Below are 21185 nucleotides of genomic sequence, written 5' to 3' on the forward strand. Positions count from 1 at the left end.
AATTTCTTCTCCCTTCAAATCTGCTACTCGATACACGGGTGGAGACCTTGGTATGACGTCAACAACGCGAAATATTTCGTCAGTAAAAGTCCCACCAGAGCTAATTTTTCTAAAAACCCGACTGGCTATAGAAAGACGCACGTGGTCGCCAATTTTAAATCTTGGCGCGTATCGATGAATTCCGTTAGATTTGCCGTACAATTTATTCCAAATAATTGATTCGTTATCTATATTAACATTTGTCGGCGCTATGCCGGTAGTTGAATGAACCCGTTCATTATAAGCTCGAGTTATTAAAGGTAAATATTTCACGTAATTTTTATTTCCCGTGGCCGTTATAACCTTGGCAATCTGCTCCTTAATTGTTCTTATAAAACGCTCGGCTAAACTAGCTTTATGCTGACTTCGGGCAAAATGTATTTGCACATTGTTGCGCTTCAAAAAAGAGTCAAAACTTCGCGAACTAAACTCCCCACCAAAGTCAGCGTATATTTTCAACGGAATCCTCTCTCGAAATATGGTTTTGAAAGCTTCGATAACCTCGCCAGATGTTTTGTTTTTAAGAGGTATTGTCCATCCGTACCGGCTTAGGACATCAATGACGCACAAGACGTAACGAACATTTTTATTAAAACGTTTTAATTTTGGTAGATCCATCAAATCAGCTTGAAAGACATCGTCCATGCTCGAGGCGTACACTTGGTTGGTTTTGAAGCGGAAGCGTCTAAAACGATGTTTCGTGTAGGCTGGTTGTTTCTCGAGAAAGGCGGTTAATTTTGCTTTGGACACGCCCGGTAAAGCTTTTTGTAGCCTGGCTAGCGACCCATAAGCGGCCGGATTAGCCACGTCGTAATAAATTTTTCTAATTTTAGTATCCATATTGTAGCGAGTGTAAATAACGACTAAAATGTTTTCCCAATAAACAACTTTATTTATTATCCACAAAGGTATTTTAAAATCACAATATCAGTTAAACAATTACTATATATCAATACATTTTTTTTAAACATCCGTCATATTTAATAACCATAAATCAAGGCGTTCTTTAAATCGGCAAAATTGTTGGTAAAATAAGAGTAAATATCCTCTTGATCATCTAACCATCCATTTTCATCCTCAAACTGCCTTAAAATTTTGTTCCGGTCCAGTTGAGGCAGCGCTTCGTGCAAATTTCGCTCGACTCGATCACCGAAATTCGTGTCAAATTCCGAGCAGCTTTGAGAGTGGCAGATTTGTTTTCGACACTCGATGTTGCCGCAGGTGGAAGTGACGTCAAACAAAGTGGTGGTCAGCTCGTTTAAAATTAATTCACGCATTCGACAGACAGCTATTCCTTTAGCCTTGATAGTCTCGTCAATGAGAGGCTTTAAATTGAGCAACGTCTGCCAGCCTGTTTTGTCCAGGCTGAATCCTTCGCTGGTGCTAAAGTTGAGGAAATAACGACTTCCGCTGCCTCGTTCGTAGTGTCGAAGATCAATTAGCCGTTCTTCTTTCGAATTGACAAAACATTCCAGCTTGAGGCGTTCTTTGACGGGCAACCAAATATGATAGCGAGGAATTTTTCCCTCGAGAAAAGAGGTGATTTCATTTTGAAACCGAAACAAAGCGTACCAAGCGTTGGGTTTTAATATAGTTTTTGTACGCGTATCCGATCTTTGAACTAAGATTTTAGGTTCGATTGATTCAATGACGCAAATGTCGAGCTTCGGCGTGACGGTGTGGACTTGGTGCATGTTGACTCGCGACTGATATTGTATTTTTAATGCTTTAGTCTTTTATACGTTGGGGTGATTATAAATAATTTCTCTGTTTTTAGATATAATTAATTGATTGTTTGGAAATTCGGCCATAACAATGCACGTGACGTTCTCGGCTAGCGCAGCGCTGAATCTTAACGATAAACGCAAGTTACCAGTCTGGGGCATGGAATTTAAACCTAAAGACGCGAGATGTTCTCTACTCAAATCAAAAACAACGATAAAAAAGCCTTTTTTATATAAATCGTAAGATATAATATTCCCTCGGTCAAGACCTAATGTGTCGAGCCCCTCGAATAAGGAATTGTAACATCTAACGTATTGATCATCGGCAAAATTAGGCGTGAAAGGTATATCGGGATAATTTTGAGAGTTTAACGAAAATTGCATGAAATCGAGATTGAAATGTTGGAAGTTTAGGGGGTTGGAAGTGGCGTCCCCCACAAATTTACTATTAGCAACGAAAGCGACGACAGTTCGCGATGGTAATGGCCCTGAAAACAAGCTGTCCCTAATATAATCTTGCGTTCCAGCAGTTATTAAGAAATTTTTCATAACAATCGAGTTTACTTCGTATCGAGCGTTTATTCCGGAATTTAACATTTGGGCGTGCGCTATTTGCAATTCGGGATTAACCTCAATCTCGCGCGTAAACAAGGTACATTCCGTTAAGTCAATCTTATAATTTTTGTTCTGCTCATTGTGGATAATGGCGAAATCCGAGGAGCTGCGATGCAATCTAATCCGAACCTCAATATTATCTAGTAAGAATTTGGGCGTTTTAAACATATCCAGAAATAACTCGCCAATTACGTCGCACGTCTTTGATTTGGCGACGCGTTTACTGCGCCGCCCGATACCATTATCTTCTTTGTTAATATTAGCATCTTCGAGAGCCGTGGCCGGTTCAATAATTGTATCCAAATAGTATAGCATAGAAGTTAACCACGAGTTGGCCGCCGTTTGCCCATAATTTAAAAGTACTTTCAAATAGGCCATGTATGGGGACATATTATTAGGTTGCTGGACAGCAACGCCATTAAGAAATAATTCTACTTGACAAAAGAGCGCGGCAATTATTAAATTTGTCACCGAAACTTGCTTCTCAGCCGCGGGAACGACAGTCCCATCGCTATGTAAGACGCGAAATTTTAATCTCAAAAGAGTTTTAGTCAAATCCAAGTAATTGTTAGAGGGGGGTATAATAAATTCGACATATTTAGCATTAGTTAGCGGGGCAATTGGATAATGAGCTGTTGTTTTAGTCCCGACAATATTATTGTTCACCACCGGCTTTTCAAAGACTTCAAAATCGGAGAGAACGCTTTCGTAGGTCGACATGTTTAGTCTAGAAAATCGCGTTTAGTGCGTCTCTTAGTACGTTTGCTCCGGCTTGTTTTAGCAGTCCTCTTTCGTTTTCGGCCCGTTCCACTCTGAGTATTGACAAAGCGGTCCACGCCTTTATGTAGTAGGGAATTAATAGATTGTTTGACATTTCTTTTAATAGATTCACGTGGTGATATGTTGGGGTTTTGAGCATCGCTAATAACTCGGCCTGTCAAACCAACAGCTTCGGACGCTAGCGTACTAAGGGCTGGCCTAATAAAGGGTGTAATTTTGCGCAATAAAGAATTGAAAATTCCGCCAACACTGAAACGACCTCCGGATTGGAAAACGTTCGCGTGTAAAGATGGCAGAGACGATCCTCTTTGGAAATACAGAGTATATCTATTAGGCACCATTGCTAAAGATCTATTGACGCCTACGCCTAAAAAACAGTTTAATATATACCTTGCCTATATTGAACGGGATATTTTCCCCGTAATCGGATTTCAATTCAATTTCAATTTCTTGTATATTGCTAATCGAAATTGGATAAAAATCGATATTGTTAAATATTTCCTGGTTCTCCTCGTCTAGCAGCGAAAAAGCAGGCATTTTTATGAAGCGTAAAAGAGGGGATTGACCACCACCTACTACCTGTTGCCGAATAATATTGGTATAGACAAACATGGCGTCGACGCCTCTCATGATATCCGCAGGGTAATCTGATGTCTCGTTATTAAGATACCGATCTAATTGATTGGCACTAAAGCCTAACAGCCTCCCGAGCCCTCTTCCGGGTGTTGTTTTGGGAAACAAAATTGAAACCGTATCGGTAAGTGTTGAAACCGTGACGCTTCCGTCTACATTTTGCGTAAAATTAAAACTTTTCCTATGCGCCGGGGACATGGCTTCGCCCATGGCACTTAAAACATCGCTAATATGATAATAAACCCCGGGAGGAATTTCACATGCAAAATTGTCAACTCGTTTGCCTTGAGGGTTATCCTGTTGATATCCGGGTAGGGACGGCTGGTCAGCCATATTTGGGTCTTCTGGAAATCTATCCACATCGTATTCGCTAGTCCAAAAATTATTATCCGCTGTCAGGGTCATTATTCTTAATCGAGGATTTACCAGAGCCACTCCCGAATGACTGTGTTGAAAAAATTCTCCCTCTTCGGGAATGTTAAATAACTTGGCCATTGGTCCAGCTACCGAGACGCGAACACCTGGCTCTATTTCGATACGAACATAAAATCTATCTTCCAGAGCATTTTTGAGAATGTACATTTTAAAATACTGGCGAGGCATATATTCTTGAACCCCCAATAACTGGTTTATGATTTTTAAATGTAAAGAGAAGGGAATTACGGCCCCGCTTGCCGTAAAATCGCAAATATAATCGCCCGCGGGTATTTTGATTTTTGTGACACTAGTCTTAGTAAATAGATGCATTAGTGAGTCATGAACGCGATAATTTACAAATGTGTCATTAGTTGTTTTGAAATGCGTAAAATTACGCTCTAAAGGTTTAGTGGATAGAAACGTCCCACCAACGTATTCAGCTTCTAAATTTAATATATCACGCAATTCCTTTGGGAAGAGCATTTCAATTTTTGCCGGACAATAGACTCTAAAATAACGTTCCGCGCCTTGCTTAATAACGCTAAATTCGGCCTGATGTAATCTTAAAGGGTCAAAATTGCGCGCAGTTATTTGGAGGTTTTCGGCAATTTCTTCATAAATCTTATAATCATCTGTCGATCTAAACTCGCCTGACACTTTAAAAAAGAAATAAAGCCAGGGTTCTTCCCAGGCGGTATAGCGCTTTATGGTTCTATTGACTCGATATTCTATGTATGCATTGTCTTTGTCTATAGTATATTCTTCTAACGTCATGCTCAAGGGTCCTAGTTGGTGTTTTCCGGAGTAATATCTATCGGGGTCAGCGCCAAGCAATTTAGCTACTTGGGGAGAAAATTTAATTTCCACCCATTCTGGTGTTTTGAAATTATACACGATAGCATACCCCCAATTATCTACTGTGTGGTATGTTACTTGAATTTTTTTAAATACTAATTTTTCTAAAGTGTTGGCTACGGCTCGATAAAGCCCTTCGGCGTTTTTCTCTGGCGTTTTACTGGCTTTAAAAGTTTGAGGTAAGAACAATACTGTGTAATTGTCATAATCTTCAGGGTTAATAGGCTTAGGCTCTTCGGGAATAATTGGTTCAGGCTTTTTTTTCGGCGGATCAACCGGCTGCGGAAACAAGGGTTTTTCATCAACCGGTGGTGGGGAGGGAGTCGGTAATACGGGTAGCTCTGGAGATGAGGGGGGTGTGGGCGAAGGCGTGGGTGTTAATGGTTCAAAGGGGGCGAGGGGTCTTGAGCGTGGGGGCGGTGGTGGAGTGGAGGGTTTTGGGGGTGGTGGCGGAGAAGAGGCTTTCGGGGGCGGTGGTAGGGTTTGTTTCGGGGCTGGTGGTGCTGGTGCCGGTGGAGGAGAGGGAGGTTTTGGGGGTGGTGGCGGAGAAGAGGTTTTCGGGGGCGGTGGTAGGGTTTGTTTCGGGGCTGGTGGTGCTGGTGCCGGTGGAGGAGAGGGAGGTTTTGGGGGTGGTGGCGGAGAAGAGGTTTTCGGGGGCGGTGGTAGGGTTTGTTTCGGGGCTGGTGGTGCTGGTGCCGGTGGAGGAGAGGGAGGTTTTGGGGGTGGTGGCGGAGAAGAGGTTTTCGGGGGCGGTGGTAGGGTTTGTTTCGGGGCTGGTGGTGCTGGTGCCGGTGGAGGAGAGGGAGGTTTCGGGGGTGGTGGCGGAGAAGAGGTTTTCGGGGGCGGTGGTAGGGTTTGTTTCGGGGCTAGTGGTGCTGGTGCCGGTGGAGGAGAGGGAGGTTTTGGGGGTGGTGGCGGAGAAGAGGCTTTCGGGGGCGGTGGTAGGGTTTGTTTCGGGGCTGGTGGTGCTGGTGCCGGTGGAGGAGAGGGAGGTTTTGGGGGTGGTGGCGGAGAAGAGGCTTTCGGGGGCGGTGGTAGGGTTTGTTTCGGGGCTGGTGGTGCTGGTGCCGGTGGAGGAGAGGGAGGTTTTGGGGGTGGTGGAGGAGAGGAGCGTCTCTGGGGTGGTGGAGGAGGGGTTATTTTGGGTGGTGGTGAAGGTTTTCGTTTTGGAGGAGGGGTTATTTTGGGTGGTGGTGAAGGTTTTCGTTTTGGAGGAGGGGTTATTTTGGGTGGTGGTGAAGGTTTTCGTTTTGGAAGAGGGGTTATTTTGGGTGGCTGTGGTTGTACAGGTACTACGGGCTTAGCTGCAGTAATAGGAATTGGAAGAAAGGGAGTAGTTCGCGGTAAAATAGGCATAGATGGGGCTACAGGCTTATATTCCGGTTGAGGTTTTTTTCTTATCGACGGAACTTCGTGGCTAGTTTTGCGCTTCAGAGCTGTCTTAGGAATATACTTGTAATCAAATTTTTTTTTGAAACTATTTCCAACATTTTCAATTTCGATTTCAACGTAATTGTTAGTGTAATTTAAAGATATTTTTCGCGCATGCTTTGATACAGGAAATTTGGATATAAAAGGAACGTCTTCGAAATTATTCCCCTTAAACTCGAATAACGTGGATAGGGGAGAGCCATCTGGTATTTTGACCCGTATGTTTTCATCGCCTAAAACTTGCAAATAAACGGGAAAGTTTAAATCTAGCTGATTATTTGCACGAGCTCCGTCTTTATATTTATTAACTAATTTAAAAAGTAATTTATTTTTTAAATACGGATGAGTTCTAACATCATCATTTAAAAGCTCTGCAATATTTTTAGGAAGTTCGTACTCCTTGGTCTTGGAATAAAGGTTGGCTGGTAACTCTAATTTATAATATTCAACAGGCTCACGAACAGCCGTATAATTGCCACGATTTGGATCTTCTATGACCTGAATTTCGAATTTGTTAAAATCTTCGCTTATATTCACCCAATGATTTGGAAATATGATTTCTGCCAACCCAACTTCATAATCACTACTCAAATTTAAGGGCTGATGCAAATAATTTTTAAAACTTGACTGGGTATTGTTTGGATATATATCTAGACACGTATTAGACGCTAGAGTTAAAAAGAAGTCGTCATTCATGACTGACGCTTGTTTACCAACTAACACTGATCTCTTAGGCTAACGTTATTTTATACATAAAAAAGATTGGCCATGGCTCGATGGCTGAGCCAGGATTTGAACCTGTCACCATTTTAGGTATCACCATAGTAAACCCTGCCTTTACGCATTGAGCCATGGACAATCTTAAAAAACACTCCGTTTATTTTCATCAAAACAACAAAATTGTTAGGCCTTTAAAGTCGCTATCCTTGAAACATCTACGTGAATAGTTAATTAAACCGCATCCAATAAAATATTTTCCTCAAAACAAGGAAGATGTTAAGTCGTCATCCTCGAACTATCTACGTCAATAGTTAATTAAACCGCATCCAATAAAATATTTTCCTCAAAACAAGGAAGGTTTTAAGTCGCCATCCTTGAACCATCTACGTCAATAGTTAATTAAACCGCATCCAATAAAATAGATTAAAGATTGGGGGGTCGGTAACAAATAAATTTATCGAAAGCATTGCCTAGAGAACTCTTCTAATATTAAATTTGACCTCGATCTTTTAGTATATAAGAACCGTGTTTTAAAGAGAGAGTTATCAGTTGTTTAACTAGACGCTTATCCATAAAACTACTCAGTACCAGTACGAAGATGTCTTTACCCGGCGATCGTGGACTCACACAGCTTTTGTTGCGTGAGAAGAGACCAAATTCGATTGTTCCATCCGTCTCTTCTCAGGAATAGCCTGGGAAGAGCCCAAATTCGATTCATGTGCCTCGATTTCCGTAACTTGTTTTGTAATCTTTACTGGTTACATGCACAAAAGTTGCGGAAATTTGCGTGAAGTCGCATTTTTGCGGCCCACCACTCAACGTCGGCCATGGTTTGGGACCCAATGCAGGAAATAGAACAAAAAAACCAGGTCGAATCATGTTGAGGAGGTTCATGAATCGACCTTCATTGCGGTGTCATATGCATCCACACAACTGACTACCGCAATGAAGGAAGTTCTGGCGCCATCAACCAGACCTGCCGAGTTTAATTATTTGTTGCTCGTCTGGTTGTTGGCGCCAGGACTTAATATGACGCGTTTTCCATCATAGAAAATTTTGGAGTTGGTCTCTTAAAAGTCGCGTAAAATTTGTGTGAAGTCGCTTCTGCCATCCGAAAGCACAAAGAAAGGTTGATGGTTGTGGGTCAAACAACCAGACCTGGGCTGGAAGACCAAGCCGCGCAGTGGCTCGGATGTAACTTCCTTCGGGAGGTAAAGGATCAACGAAGAATTTTACGGGACATGACCCGTAAAAGCTCACAAGTCCGGCCCCACCGCATAAGGTTCTACGTACCCTGCACCTATTGGAACACGTTCCCTTCAGTACGGCTCTAACTGGAATCCTGACTTCGATGTCCTTCTCAAACTTAACAATTTCACGACATCAACGTGGCTCTCTTCAACGCTGGATACATTTTGGACCCAAGAAGCGGCAAAAACAACCAAGCCACGTCGAAACGCTAAAGATCTTCGAGAACCGATGGAGGGCTTCACTTAAAAGGTTGTCTTCTAACAATCCTCGACTACCCTGCCTGTCTTTCATCAAAATTCATCAGGCAATGCTACGTGAGAAGAGACCAAATTCGATTGTTTTTGGGCACACCGCGAGTAAAGCCTACAGTTCAAAATCAAGAAGTGCCAAAACCAACCTGTTTTAGATCTAAAAAACCTTGTTGTTGTCCGGTAGAAGCGCCGATAAATAACTTTAGTTTTAATTTAAGATTCAGCATGTAACATGTTTTTTATCTGGGCACAAGCCATAACTCAGAGAAAAGAAGTCTTAATGACAAACAATGGCAATATCTTTGTTTATATACTTGTTATGCTCTATTTTATTGGATATGTTATTTGTTATTAAAAAATCTTTATTTATATATTCGACTTTGTTTCTCAGACATATTTAAAGGTTTTATGGCGGGAAATTCAAACAGAAATCTGGCAAAATAACACAAGTCTGGGTTGGTTTTGACTCGCTTGCGGGCCTAGCATGGTGGAAGGCAGGGTAAGCTGTTTTTATACAATAACATACATGGCTGGAGTTGGTTGGATGGCGGCCATCTTGGGGTGGCGGCCATCTTGGATGTCTGCATATCTAGGTAGCTATCACTACTGCTGTTAAAGGGGGAACTCGGTTTTGAACCAAAGAGCTCTCAAACTGCAGTCGAATGCTCTACCACTGAGCTATTCCTCCTTGTTCATAACCGTAATGTCTAATTAACTAAAATAAAGGCAATGATCCGTGCTGTTACAGGGGGAACTCGGGTATGAACCGCGGACCTTTCGATCTGCAGTCGAATGCTCTACCACTGAGCTATTCCTCCTTATTTATAACCGTAATGTCTAATTAACTAAAATAAAGGCAATGCTCCGTGCTGTTACAGGGGGCACACGGGTTGGGTTATGACCAAGTACCTCTCGATCTGCAGTCGAATGCTCTACCACTGAGCTATTCCCCCTTGTTCATAACCGTAATGTCTAATTAACTAAAATAAAGGCAATGATCTGTGCTGTTACAGGGGGAACTCGGGTTTGAACCAAAGACCTCTCGATCTGCAGTTGAATGCTCTACCACTGAGCTATTCCTCCTTGTTCATAACCGTAATGTCTAATTAACGTAAATAAAGGCAATGCTCCGTGCTGTTACAGGATGAACTCGGGTTTGAACCAAGGACCTCTCGATCTGCAGTCGAATGCTCTACCACTGAGCTATTCCCCCTTGTTCATAACCGTAATGTCTAATTAACTAAAATAAAGGCAATGATCCGTGCTGTAACAGGGGGAACTCGGGTTTGACCCAAGTACCTCTCGATCTGCAGTCGAATGCTCTTCCACTGAGCTTTTCCCCCTTGTTCATTATCGTAATATCTAATTAACTAAAATCAACGCAATGATCCGTGCTGTTACAGGGGGAACTCGGGTTTGAACCAAAGAGCTCTCGATCTGCAGTCGAATGCTCTACCACTGAGCTATTCCTCATTGTTCATAACCGTAATGTCTAATTAACTAAAATAAAGGCAATGATCCGTGCTGTTACAGGGGGAACTCGGGTTTGAACCAAAGACCTCTCGATCTGCAGTCGAATGCGCTACCACTGAGCTATTCCTCCTTGTTCATAACCGTAATGTCTAATTAACTTAAATAAAGGCAATGCTCCGTGCTGTTAAAGGATGAACTCGGGTTTGAACCAAGGACCTCTCGATCTGCAGTCGAATGCTCTACCACTGAGCTATTCCCCCTTGTTCATAACCGTAACGTCTAATTATGTAAAATAAAGGCAATGATCCGTGCTGATATAAGGGGAAATCGGGTTTGGACCAAGTACCTCTCGATCTGCAGTGGAATGCTCTACCTCTGAGCTATTCCCCCTTGTTCATAACCGTAATGTCTAATTAACTAAAACAAAGGCAATGATCCGTGCTGTAACAGGGGGAACTCGGGTTTGAACCAAGTACCTCTCGATCTGCAGTCGAATGCTCTTCCACTGAGCTTTTCCCCCTTGTTCATTATCGTAATATCTAATTAACTAAAATCAACGCAATGATCCGTGCTGTTACAGGGGGAACTCGGGTTTGGACCAAGTACCTCTCGATCTGCAGTCGAATGCTCTACCACTGAGCTATTCCTCCTTGTTCATTATCGTAATATCTAATTAACTAAAATAAACGCAATGGTCCGTGCTGTTACAGGGGGAACTCGGGTTTGAACCAAAGAGCTCTCGATCTGCAGTCGAATGCTCTACCACTGAGCTATTCCTCCTTGTTCATAACCGTAATGTCTAATTAACTAAAATAATGGCAATGATCCGTGCTTTTACAGGGGGAAGTCGGGTTTGAACCAAGGACCTCTCGATCTGCAGTCGAATGCTCTACCACTGAGCTATTCCCCCTTGTTCATAACCGTAATGTCTAATTACCTAAAATAAAGGCAATGATCCGTGCTTTTACAGGGGGAACTCGGGTTTGAACCAAGGACCTCTCGATCTGCAGTCGAATGCTATTCCCCCTTGTTCATAACCGTAATGTCTAATTATGTAAAATAAAGGCAATGCTCCGTGCTGTCACAGGATGAACTCTGGTTTGAACCAAGGACCTCTCGATCTGCAGTCGAATGCTCTTCCACTGAGCTTTTCCCCCTTGTTCATTATCGTAATATCTAATTAACTAAAATAAACGCAATGATCCGTGCTGTTACAGGGGGAACTCGGGTTTGAACCAAAGAGCTCTCGATCTGCAGTCGAATGCTCTACCACTGAGCTATTCCTCCTTGTTCATAACCGTAATGTCTAATTAACTAAAATAAAGGCAATGATCCGTGCTTTTACAGGGGGAAATCGGGTTTGAACCACGGACCTCTCGATCTGCAGTCGAATGCTCTACCACTGAGCAATTCCCCCTTGTTCATAACAGTAATGTCTAATTATGTAATATAAAGGCAATGCTCCGTGCTGTTACAGGGGGCACTCGGGTTGGGTTTGGACCAGGTACCTCTCGATCTGCAGTCGAATGCTCTACCACTGAGCTATTCCCCCTTGTTCATAACCGTAATGTCTAATTAACTAAAATAAAGGCAATGCTCCGTGCTGTTACAGGAAGAACTCTGGTTTGAACCAAAGAGCTCTCGATCTGCAGTCGAATGCTCTACCACTGAGCTATTCCTCCTTGTTCATAACCGTAATGTCTAATTAACTAAAATAATGGCAATGATCCGTGCTTTTACAGGAGGAACTCGGGTTTGAACCAAGGACCTCTCGATCTGCAGTCGAATGCTCTACCACTGAGCTATTCCCCCTTGTTCATAACCGTAATGTCTAATTAACTAAAATAAAGGCAATGATCCGTGCTTTTACAGGGGAAACTCGGATTTGAACCAAGGACCTTTCGATCTGCAGTCGAATGCTCTACCACTGAGCTATTCCCCCTGGTTCATAATCGTAATGTCTAATTACGTAAAATAAAGGCAATGCTCCGTGCTGTTACAGGGGGCACTCGGGTTGGGTTTGGACCAGGTACCTCTCGATCTGCAGTCGAATGCTCTACCACTGAGCTATTCCCCCTTGTTCATAATCGTAATGTCTAATTAACTAAAATAAAGGCAATGCTCCGTGCTGTTACAGGATGAACTCTGGTTTGAACCAAAGAGCTCTCGATCTGCAGTCGAATGCTCTACCACTGAGCTATTCCCCCTTGTTCATAATCGTAATGTCTAATTAACTAAAATAAAGGCAATGCTCCGTGCTGTTACAGGATGAACTCTGGTTTGAACCAAAGAGCTCTCGATCTGCAGTCGAATGCTCTACCACTGAGCTATTCCTCCTTGTTCATAACCGTAATGTCTAATTAACTAAAATAAAGGCAATGATCCGTGCTTTTACAGGGGGAACTCGGGTTTGAACCAAGGAGCTCTCGATCTGCAGTCGAATGCTATTCCCCCTTGTTCATAACCGTAATGTCTAATTATGTAAAATAAAGGCAATGCTCCGTGCTGTCACAGGATGAACTCTGGTTTGAACCAAGGACCTCTAGATCTGCAGTCGAATGCTCTTCCACTGAGCTTTTTCCCCTTGTTCATTAACGTAATATCTAATTAACTAAAATAAACGCAATGATCCGTGCTGTTACAGGGGGAACTCGGGTTTGAACCAAAGAGCTCTCGATCTGCAGTCGAATGCTCTACCACTGAGCTATTCCTCCTTGTTCATAACCGTAATGTCTAATTAACTAAAATAAAGGCAATGATCCGTGCTTTTACAGGGGGAAATCGGGTTTGAACCAAGGACCTCTCGATCTGCAGTCGAATGCTCTACCACTGAGCAATTCCCCCTTGTTCATAACCGTAATGTCTAATTATGTAATATTAAGGCAATGCTCCGTGCTGTTACATGATGAACTCGGGTTTGAACCAAGGACCTTTCGATCTGCAGTCGAATGCTCTACCACTGAGCTATTCCCCCTTGTTCATAATCGTAATGTCTAATTACGTAAAATAAAGGCAATGCTCCGTGCTGTTACAGGGGGCACTCGGGTTGGGTTTGGACCAGGTACCTCTCGATCTGCAGTCGAATGCTCTACCACTGAGCTATTCCCCCTTGTTCATAACCGTAATGTCTAATTAACTAAAATAAAGGCAATGCTCCGTGCTGTTACAGAAAGAACTCTGGTTTGAACCAAAGAGCTCTCGATCTGCAGTCGAATAATCTGCCACTGAGCTATTCCTCCTTGTTCATAACCGTAATGTCTAATTAACTAAAATAATGGCAATGATCCGTGCTTTTACAGGAGGAACTCGGGTTTGAACCAAGGACCTCTCGATCTGCAGTCGAATGCTCTACCACTGAGCTATTCCCCCTTGTTCATAACCGTAATGTCTAATTAACTAAAATAAAGGCAATGATCCGTGCTTTTACAGGGGAAACTCGGATTTGAACCAAGGACCTTTCGATCTGCAGTCGAATGCTCTACCACTGAGCTATTCCCCCTGGTTCATAATCGTAATGTCTAATTACGTAAAATAAAGGCAATGCTCCGTGCTGTTACAGGGGGCACTCGGGTTGGGTTTGGACCAGGTACATCTCGATCTGCAGTCGAATGCTCTACCACTGAGCTATTCCCCCTTGTTCATAATCGTAATGTCTAATTAACTAAAATAAAGGCAATGCTCCGTGCTGTTACAGGATGAACTCTGGTTTGAACCAAAGAGCTCTCGATCTGCAGTCGAATGCTCTACCACTGAGCTATTCCCCCTTGTTCATAATCGTAATGTCTAATTAACTAAAATAAAGGCAATGCTCCGTGCTGTTACAGGATGAACTCTGGTTTGAACCAAAGAGCTCTCGATCTGCAGTCGAATGCTCTACCACTGAGCTATTCCTCCTTGTTCATAACCGTAATGTCTAATTAACTAAAATAAAGGCAATGATCCGTGCTTTTACAGGGGGAACTCGGGTTTGAACCAAGGAGCTCTCGATCTGCAGTCGAATGCTATTCCCCCTTGTTCATAACCGTAATGTCTAATTATGTAAAATAAAGGCAATGCTCCGTGCTGTCACAGGATGAACTCTGGTTTGAACCAAGGACCTCTAGATCTGCAGTCGAATGCTCTTCCACTGAGCTTTTCCCCCTTGTTCATTAACGTAATATCTAATTAACTAAAATAAACGCAATGATCCGTGCTGTTACAGGGGGAACTCGGGTTTGAACCAAAGAGCTCTCGATCTGCAGTCGAATGCTCTACCACTGAGCTATTCCTCCTTGTTCATAACCGTAATGTCTAATTAACTAAAATAAAGGCAATGATCCGTGCTTTTACAGGGGGAAATCGGGTTTGAACCAAGGACCTCTCGATCTGCAGTCGAATGCTCTACCACTGAGCAATTCCCCCTTGTTCATAACCGTAATGTCTAATTATGTAATATTAAGGCAATGCTCCGTGCTGTTACATGATGAACTCGGGTTTGAACCAAGGACCTTTCGATCTGCAGTCGAATGCTCTACCACTGAGCTATTCCCCCTTGTTCATAATCGTAATGTCTAATTACGTAAAATAAAGGCAATGCTCCGTGCTGTTACAGGGGGCACTCGGGTTGGGTTTGGACCAGGTACCTCTCGATCTGCAGTCGAATGCTCTACCACTGAGCTATTCCCCCTTGTTCATAACCGTAATGTCTAATTAACTAAAATAAAGGCAATGCTCCGTGCTGTTACAGAAAGAACTCTGGTTTGAACCAAAGAGCTCTCGATCTGCAGTCGAATGCTCTACCACTGAGCTATTCCTCCTTGTTCATAACCGTAATGTCTAATTAACTAAAATAATGGCAATGATCCGTGCTTTTACAGGGGGAACTCGGGTTTGAACCAAGGACCTCTCGATCTGCAGTCGAATGCTCTACCACTGAGCTATTCCCCCTTGTTCATAACCGTAATGTCTAATTATGTAAATTAAAGGCAATGCTCCGTGCTGTCACAGGATGAACTCTGGTTTGAACCAATGACCTCTTGATCTGCAGTCGAAAGCTCTACCACTGAGCTATTCCCCCTTGTTCATAACCGTAATGTCTAATTAACGAAAATAAAGGCAATGATCCGTGCTGTAACAGGGGGAACTCGGGTTTGAACCAAGGACCTCTCGATCTGCAGTCGAATGCTCTTCCACTGAGCTTTTCCCCCTTGTTCATTATCATAATATCTAATTAACTAAAATAAACGCAACGATCCGTGCTGTTACAGGGGGAACTCGGGTTTGAACCAAAGAGCTCTCGATCTGCAGTCGAATGCTCTACCACTGAGCTATTCCTCATTGTTCATAACCGTAATGTCTAATTAACTAAAATAAAGGCAATGATCCGTGCTTTTACAGGGGGAAATCGGGTTTGAACCAAGGACCTCTCGATCTGCAGTCGAATGCTCTACCACTGAGCAATTCCCCCTTGTTCATAACCGTAATGTCTAATTATGTAATATAAAGGCAATGCTCCGTGCTGTTACATGATGAACTCGGGTTTGAACCAAGGACCTTTCGATCTGCAGTCGAATGCTCTACCACTGAGCTATTCCCCCTTATTCATAATCGTAATGTCTAGTTACGTAAAATAAAGGCAATGCTCCGTGCTGTTACAGGGGGCACTCGGGTTGGGTTTGGACCAGGTACCTCTCGATCTGCAGTCGAATGCTCTACCACTGAGCTATTCCCCCTTGTTCATAACCGTAATATCTAATTAACTAAAATAAAGGCAATGCTCCGTGCTGTTACAGGAAGAACTCTGGTTTGAACCAAAGAGCTCTCGATCTGCAGTCGAATGCTCTACCACTGAGCTATTCCTCCTTGTTCATAACCGTAATGTCAAATTAACTAAAATAATGGCAATGATCCGTGCTTTTACAGGGGGAACTCGGGTTTGAACGAAGGACCTCTCAATCTGCAGTCGAATGCTCTACCACTGAGCTATTCCCCCTTGTTCATAACCGTAATGTCTAATTATGTAAAATAAAGGCAATGCTCCGTGCTGTCACAGGGGGAACTCGGGTTTGAACCAAGGACCTCTCGATCTGCAGTCGAATGCTCTTCCACTGAGCTTTTCCCCCTTGTTCATTATCGTAATATCTAATTAGCTAAAATAAACGCAATGATCCGTGCTGTTACAGGGGGAATCGAGTTTGAACCAAGGACCTCTCGATCTGCAGTCGAATGCTCTTCCACTGGGCTTTTCCCCCTTGTTCATTATCGTAATATCTAATTAACTAAAATAAACGCAATGATCCGTGCTGTTACAGGGGGAACTCGGGTTTGAACCAAAGAGCTCTCGATCTGCAGTCGAATGCTCTACCACTGAGCTATTCCTCCTTGTTCATAACCATAATGTCTAATTAACTAAAATAAAGGCAATGATCCGTGCTGTTACAGAAAGAACTCTGGTTTGAACCAAGTACCTTTCGATCTGCAGTCGAATGCTCTACCACTGAGCTGTTCCCCCTTGTTCATAATCGTAATGTCTAATTACGTAAAATAAAGGCAATGCTCCGTGCTGTTACAGGGGGCACTCGGGTTGGGTTTGGACCAGGTACCTCTCGATCTGCAGTCGAATGCTCTGCCACTGAGCTATTCCCCCTTGTTCATAACCGTAATGTCTAATTAACTAAAATAAAGGCAATGATCCGTGCTTTTACAGGGGGAACTCGGGTTTGAACCAAGGACCTCTCGATCTGCAGACGAATGCTCTTCCACTGGGCTTTTCCCCCTTGTTCATTATCGTAATATCTAATTAACTAAAATAAACGCAATGATCCGTGCTGTTACAGGGGGCACTCGGGTTGGGTTTGGACCAGGTACCTCTCGATCTGCAGTCGAATGCTCTACCACTGAGCTATTCCCCCTTGTTCATAACCGTAATATCTAATTAACTAAATTAAAGGCAATGCTCCGTGCTGTTACAGGAAGAACTCTGGTTTGAACCAAAGAGCTCTCGATCTGCAGTCGAATGCTCTACCACTGAGCTATTCCTCCTTGTTCATAACCGTAATGTCAAATTAACTAAAATAATGGCAATGATCCGTGCTTTTACAGGGGGAACTCGGGTTTGAACGAAGGACCTCTCAATCTGCAGTCGAATGCTCTACCACTGAGCTATTCCTCCTTGTTCATAACCGTAATGTCTAATTAACTAAAATAAAGGCAATGATCCGTGCTTTTACAGGGGGAACTCGGGTTTGAACCAAGGACCTTTCGATCTGCAGTCGAATGCTCAACCACTGAGCTGTTCCCCCTTGTTCATAATCGTAATGTCTAATTACGTAAAATAAAGGCAATGCTCCGTGCTGTTACATGGGGCACTCGGGTTGGGTTTGGACCAGGTTCCTCTCGATCTGCAGTCGAATGCTCTGCCACTGAGCTATTCCCCCTTGTTCATAACCGTAATGTATAATTAACTAAAATAAAGGCAATGATCCGTGCTGTAACAGGGGGAACTCGGGTTTGAACCAAGGACCTCTCGATCTGCAGTCGAATGCTCTTCCACTGAGCTTTTCCCCCTTGTTCATTATCGTAATATCTAATTAACTAAAATAAAGGCAATGCTCCGTACTGTTACAGGGGGCACTCGGGTTGGGTTTGGACCAGGAACCTCTCGATCTGCAGTCGAATGCTCTACCACTGAGCTATTCCCCCTTGTTCATAACCGTAATGTCTAATTATGTAAAATAAAGGCAATGCTCCGTGCTGTCACAGGATGAACTCTGGTTTGAACCAACGACCTCTCGATCTGCAGTCGAAAGCTCTACCACTGAGCTATTCCCCCTTGTTCATAACCGTAATGTCTAATTAACGAAAATAAAGGCAATGATCCGTGCTGTTACAGGGGGAACTCGGGTTTGAACCAAAGAACTCTCGATCTGCAGTCGAATGCTCTACCACTGAGCTATTCCTCCTTGTTCATAACCGTAATGTCTAATTAACTAAAATAAAGGCAATGATCCGTGCTTTTACAGGGGGAACTCGGGTTTGAACCAAGGACCTCTCGATCTGCAGTCGAATGCTCTTCCACTGGGCTTTTCCCCCTTGTTCATTATCGTAATATCTAATTAACTAAAATAAACGCAATGATCCGTGCTGTTACAGGGGGAACTCGGGTTTGAACCAAAGAGCTTTCGATCTGCAGTCGAATGCTCTACCACTGAGCTATTCCTCCTTGTTCATAACCGTAATGTCTAATTAACTAAAATAAAGGCAATGATCCGTGCTTTTACAGGGGGAACTCGGGTTTGAACCAAGGACCTTTCGATCTGCAGTCGAATGCTCAACCACTGAGCTGTTCCCCCTTGTTCATAATCGTAATGTCTAATTACGTAAAATAAAGGCAATGCTCCGTGCTGTTACATGGGGCACTCGGGTTGGGTTTGGACCAGGTACCTCTCGATCTGCAGTCGAATGCTCTGCCACTGAGCTATTCCCCCTTGTTCATAACCGTAATGTATAATTAACTAAAATAAAGGCAATGATCCGTGCTGTAACAGGGGGAACTCGGGTTTGAACCAAGGACCTCTCGATCTGCAGTCGAATGCTCTTCCACTGAGCTTTTCCCCCTTGTTCATTATCGTAATATCTAATTAACTAAAATAAAGGCAATGCTCCGTACTGTTACAGGGGGCACTCGGGTTGGGTTTGGACCAGGTACCTCTCGATCTGCAGTCGAATGCTCTACCACTGAGCTATTCCCCCTTGTTCATAACCGTAATGTCTAATTATGTAAAATAAAGGCAATGCTCCGTGCTGTCACAGGATGAACTCTGGTTTGAACCAACGACCTCTCGATCTGCAGTCGAAAGCTCTACCACTGAGCTATTCCCCCTCGTTCATAACCGTAATGTCTAATTAACGAAAATAAAGGCAATGATCCGTGCTGTAACAGGGGGAACTCGGGTTTGAACCAAGGACCTCTCGATCTGCAGTCGAATGCTCTTCCACTGAGCTTTTCCCCCTTGTTCATTATCATAATATCTAATTAACTAAAATAAACGCAACGATCCGTGCTGTTACAGGGGGAACTCGGGTTTGAACCAAAGAGCTCTCGATCTGCAGTCGAATGCTCTACCACTGAGCTATTCCTCATTGTTCATAACCGTAATGTCTAATTAACTAAAATAAAGGCAATGATCCGTGCTTTTACAGGGGGAAATCGGGTTTGAACCAAGGACCTCTCGATCTGCAGTCGAATGCTCTACCACTGAGCAATTCCCCCTTGTTCATAACCGTAATGTCTAATTATGTAATATAAAGGCAATGCTCCGTGCTGTTACATGATGAACTCGGGTTTGAACCAAGGACCTTTCGATCTGCAGTCGAATGCTCTACCACTGAGCTATTCCCCCTTATTCATAATCGTAATGTCTAGTTACGTAAAATAAAGGCAATGCTCCGTGCCGTTACAGGGGGCACTCGGGTTGGGTTTGGACCAGGTACCTCTCGATTCACAGTCGAATGCTCTACCACTGAGCTATTCCCCCTTGTTCATAACCGTAATATCTAATTAACTAAATTAAAGGCAATGCTCCGTGCTGTTACAGGAAGAACTCTGGTTTGAACCAAAGAGCTCTCGATCTGCAGTCTAATGCTCTACCACTGAGCTATTCCTCCTTGTTCATAACCGTAATGTCAAATTAACTAAAATAATGGCAATGATCCGTGCTTTTACAGGGGGAACTCGGGTTTGAACGAAGGACCTCTCAATCTGCAGTCGAATGCTCTACCACTGAGCTATTCCCCCTTGTTCATAACCGTAATGTCTAATTATATAAAATAAAGGCAATGCTCCGTGCTGTCACAGGATGAACTCTGGTTTGAACCAAGGACCTCTCGATCTGCAGTCGAATGCTCTACCACTGAGCTATACCCCCTTGTTCATAACCGTAATGTATAATTAACTAAAATAAAGGCAATGATCCGTGCTGTAACAGGGGGAACTCGGGTTTGAACCAAGGACCTCTCGATCTGCAGTCGAATGCTCTTCCACTGAGCTTTTCCCCCTTGTTCATTATCGTAATATCTAATTAACTAAAATAAACGCAATGATCCGTGCTGTTACAGGGGGAATCGGGTTTGAACCAAAGAGCTCTCGATCTGCAGTCGAATGCTCTTCCACTGGGCTTTTCCCCCTTGTTCATTATCGTAATGTCTAATTAACTAAAATAAAGGCAATGATCCGTGCTGTTACAGGGGGAACTCGGGTTTGAACGAAAGAGCTCTCGATCTGCAGTCGAATGCTCTACCACTGAGCTATTCCTCCTTGTTCATAACCGTAATGTCTAATTAACTAAAATAAAGGCAATGATCCGTGCTTTTACAGGGGGAAGTCGGGTTTGAACCAAGGACCTCTCGATTTGCAGTCGAATGCTCTACCACTGAGCTATTCCCCCTTGTTCATAACCGTAATGTCTAATTAACTAAAATAAAGGCAATGATCCGTGCTTTTACAGGGGGAACTCGGGTTTGAACCAAGGACCTCTCGATCTGCAGTCGAATGCTATTCCCCCTTGTTCATAACCGTAATGTCTAATTATGTAAAATAAAGGCAATGCTCCGTGCTGTCACAGGATGAACTCTGGTTTGAACCAAGGACCTCTCGATCTGCAGTCGAATGCTCTTCCACTGAGCTTTTCCCCCTTGTTCATTATCGTAATATCTAATTAACTAAAATAAACGCAATGATCCGTGCTGTTACAGGGGGAACTCGGGTTTGAACCAAAGAGCTCTCGATCTGCAGTCGAATGCTCTACCACTGAGCTATTCCTCCTTGTTCATAACCGTAATGTCTAATTAACTAAAATAAAGGCAATGATCCGTGCTTTTACAGGGGGAAGTCGGGTTTGAACCAAGGACCTCTCGATCTGCAGTCGAATGCTCTACCACTGAGCTATTCCCCCTTGTTCTTAACCTTAATGTCTAATTAACTAAAATAAAGGCAATGATCCGTGCTTTTACAGGGGGA

General features: G+C 43.3%; 8 non-coding genes across 8 annotated transcripts; all 8 read right to left on the bottom strand.

The window, feature by feature from the left end:
• Positions 1 to 11027: 11027 nt before the first annotated feature.
• TRNAC-GCA (transfer RNA cysteine (anticodon GCA)) lies at positions 11028 to 11099 on the bottom strand. The gene has a single exon. It is a non-coding gene; the product is annotated as a tRNA-Cys (tRNA).
• Positions 11100 to 11929: 830 nt separating this feature from the next.
• Positions 11930 to 12001, bottom strand: TRNAC-GCA (transfer RNA cysteine (anticodon GCA)). Its single transcript has one exon. It is a non-coding gene; the product is annotated as a tRNA-Cys (tRNA).
• A 58-nt stretch (positions 12002 to 12059) lies between these two features.
• TRNAC-GCA (transfer RNA cysteine (anticodon GCA)) lies at positions 12060 to 12131 on the bottom strand. Its single transcript has one exon. It is a non-coding gene; the product is annotated as a tRNA-Cys (tRNA).
• A 1355-nt stretch (positions 12132 to 13486) lies between these two features.
• Positions 13487 to 13558, bottom strand: TRNAC-GCA (transfer RNA cysteine (anticodon GCA)). Its single transcript has one exon. It is a non-coding gene; the product is annotated as a tRNA-Cys (tRNA).
• A 58-nt stretch (positions 13559 to 13616) lies between these two features.
• Positions 13617 to 13688, bottom strand: TRNAC-GCA (transfer RNA cysteine (anticodon GCA)). Its single transcript has one exon. It is a non-coding gene; the product is annotated as a tRNA-Cys (tRNA).
• Positions 13689 to 15043: 1355 nt separating this feature from the next.
• Positions 15044 to 15115, bottom strand: TRNAC-GCA (transfer RNA cysteine (anticodon GCA)). Its single transcript has one exon. It is a non-coding gene; the product is annotated as a tRNA-Cys (tRNA).
• A 5426-nt stretch (positions 15116 to 20541) lies between these two features.
• Positions 20542 to 20613, bottom strand: TRNAC-GCA (transfer RNA cysteine (anticodon GCA)). Its single transcript has one exon. It is a non-coding gene; the product is annotated as a tRNA-Cys (tRNA).
• Positions 20614 to 21048: 435 nt separating this feature from the next.
• On the bottom strand, positions 21049 to 21120 carry TRNAC-GCA (transfer RNA cysteine (anticodon GCA)). Its single transcript has one exon. It is a non-coding gene; the product is annotated as a tRNA-Cys (tRNA).
• Positions 21121 to 21185: the final 65 nt, after the last annotated feature.

This window comes from Phalangium opilio, unplaced genomic scaffold, assembly GCF_054372755.1.
Source record: "Phalangium opilio isolate 3A_F unplaced genomic scaffold, DU_Popi_V2 ptg000022l_1, whole genome shotgun sequence".
Taxonomy (NCBI): Eukaryota; Metazoa; Arthropoda; class Arachnida; order Opiliones; family Phalangiidae; genus Phalangium; species Phalangium opilio.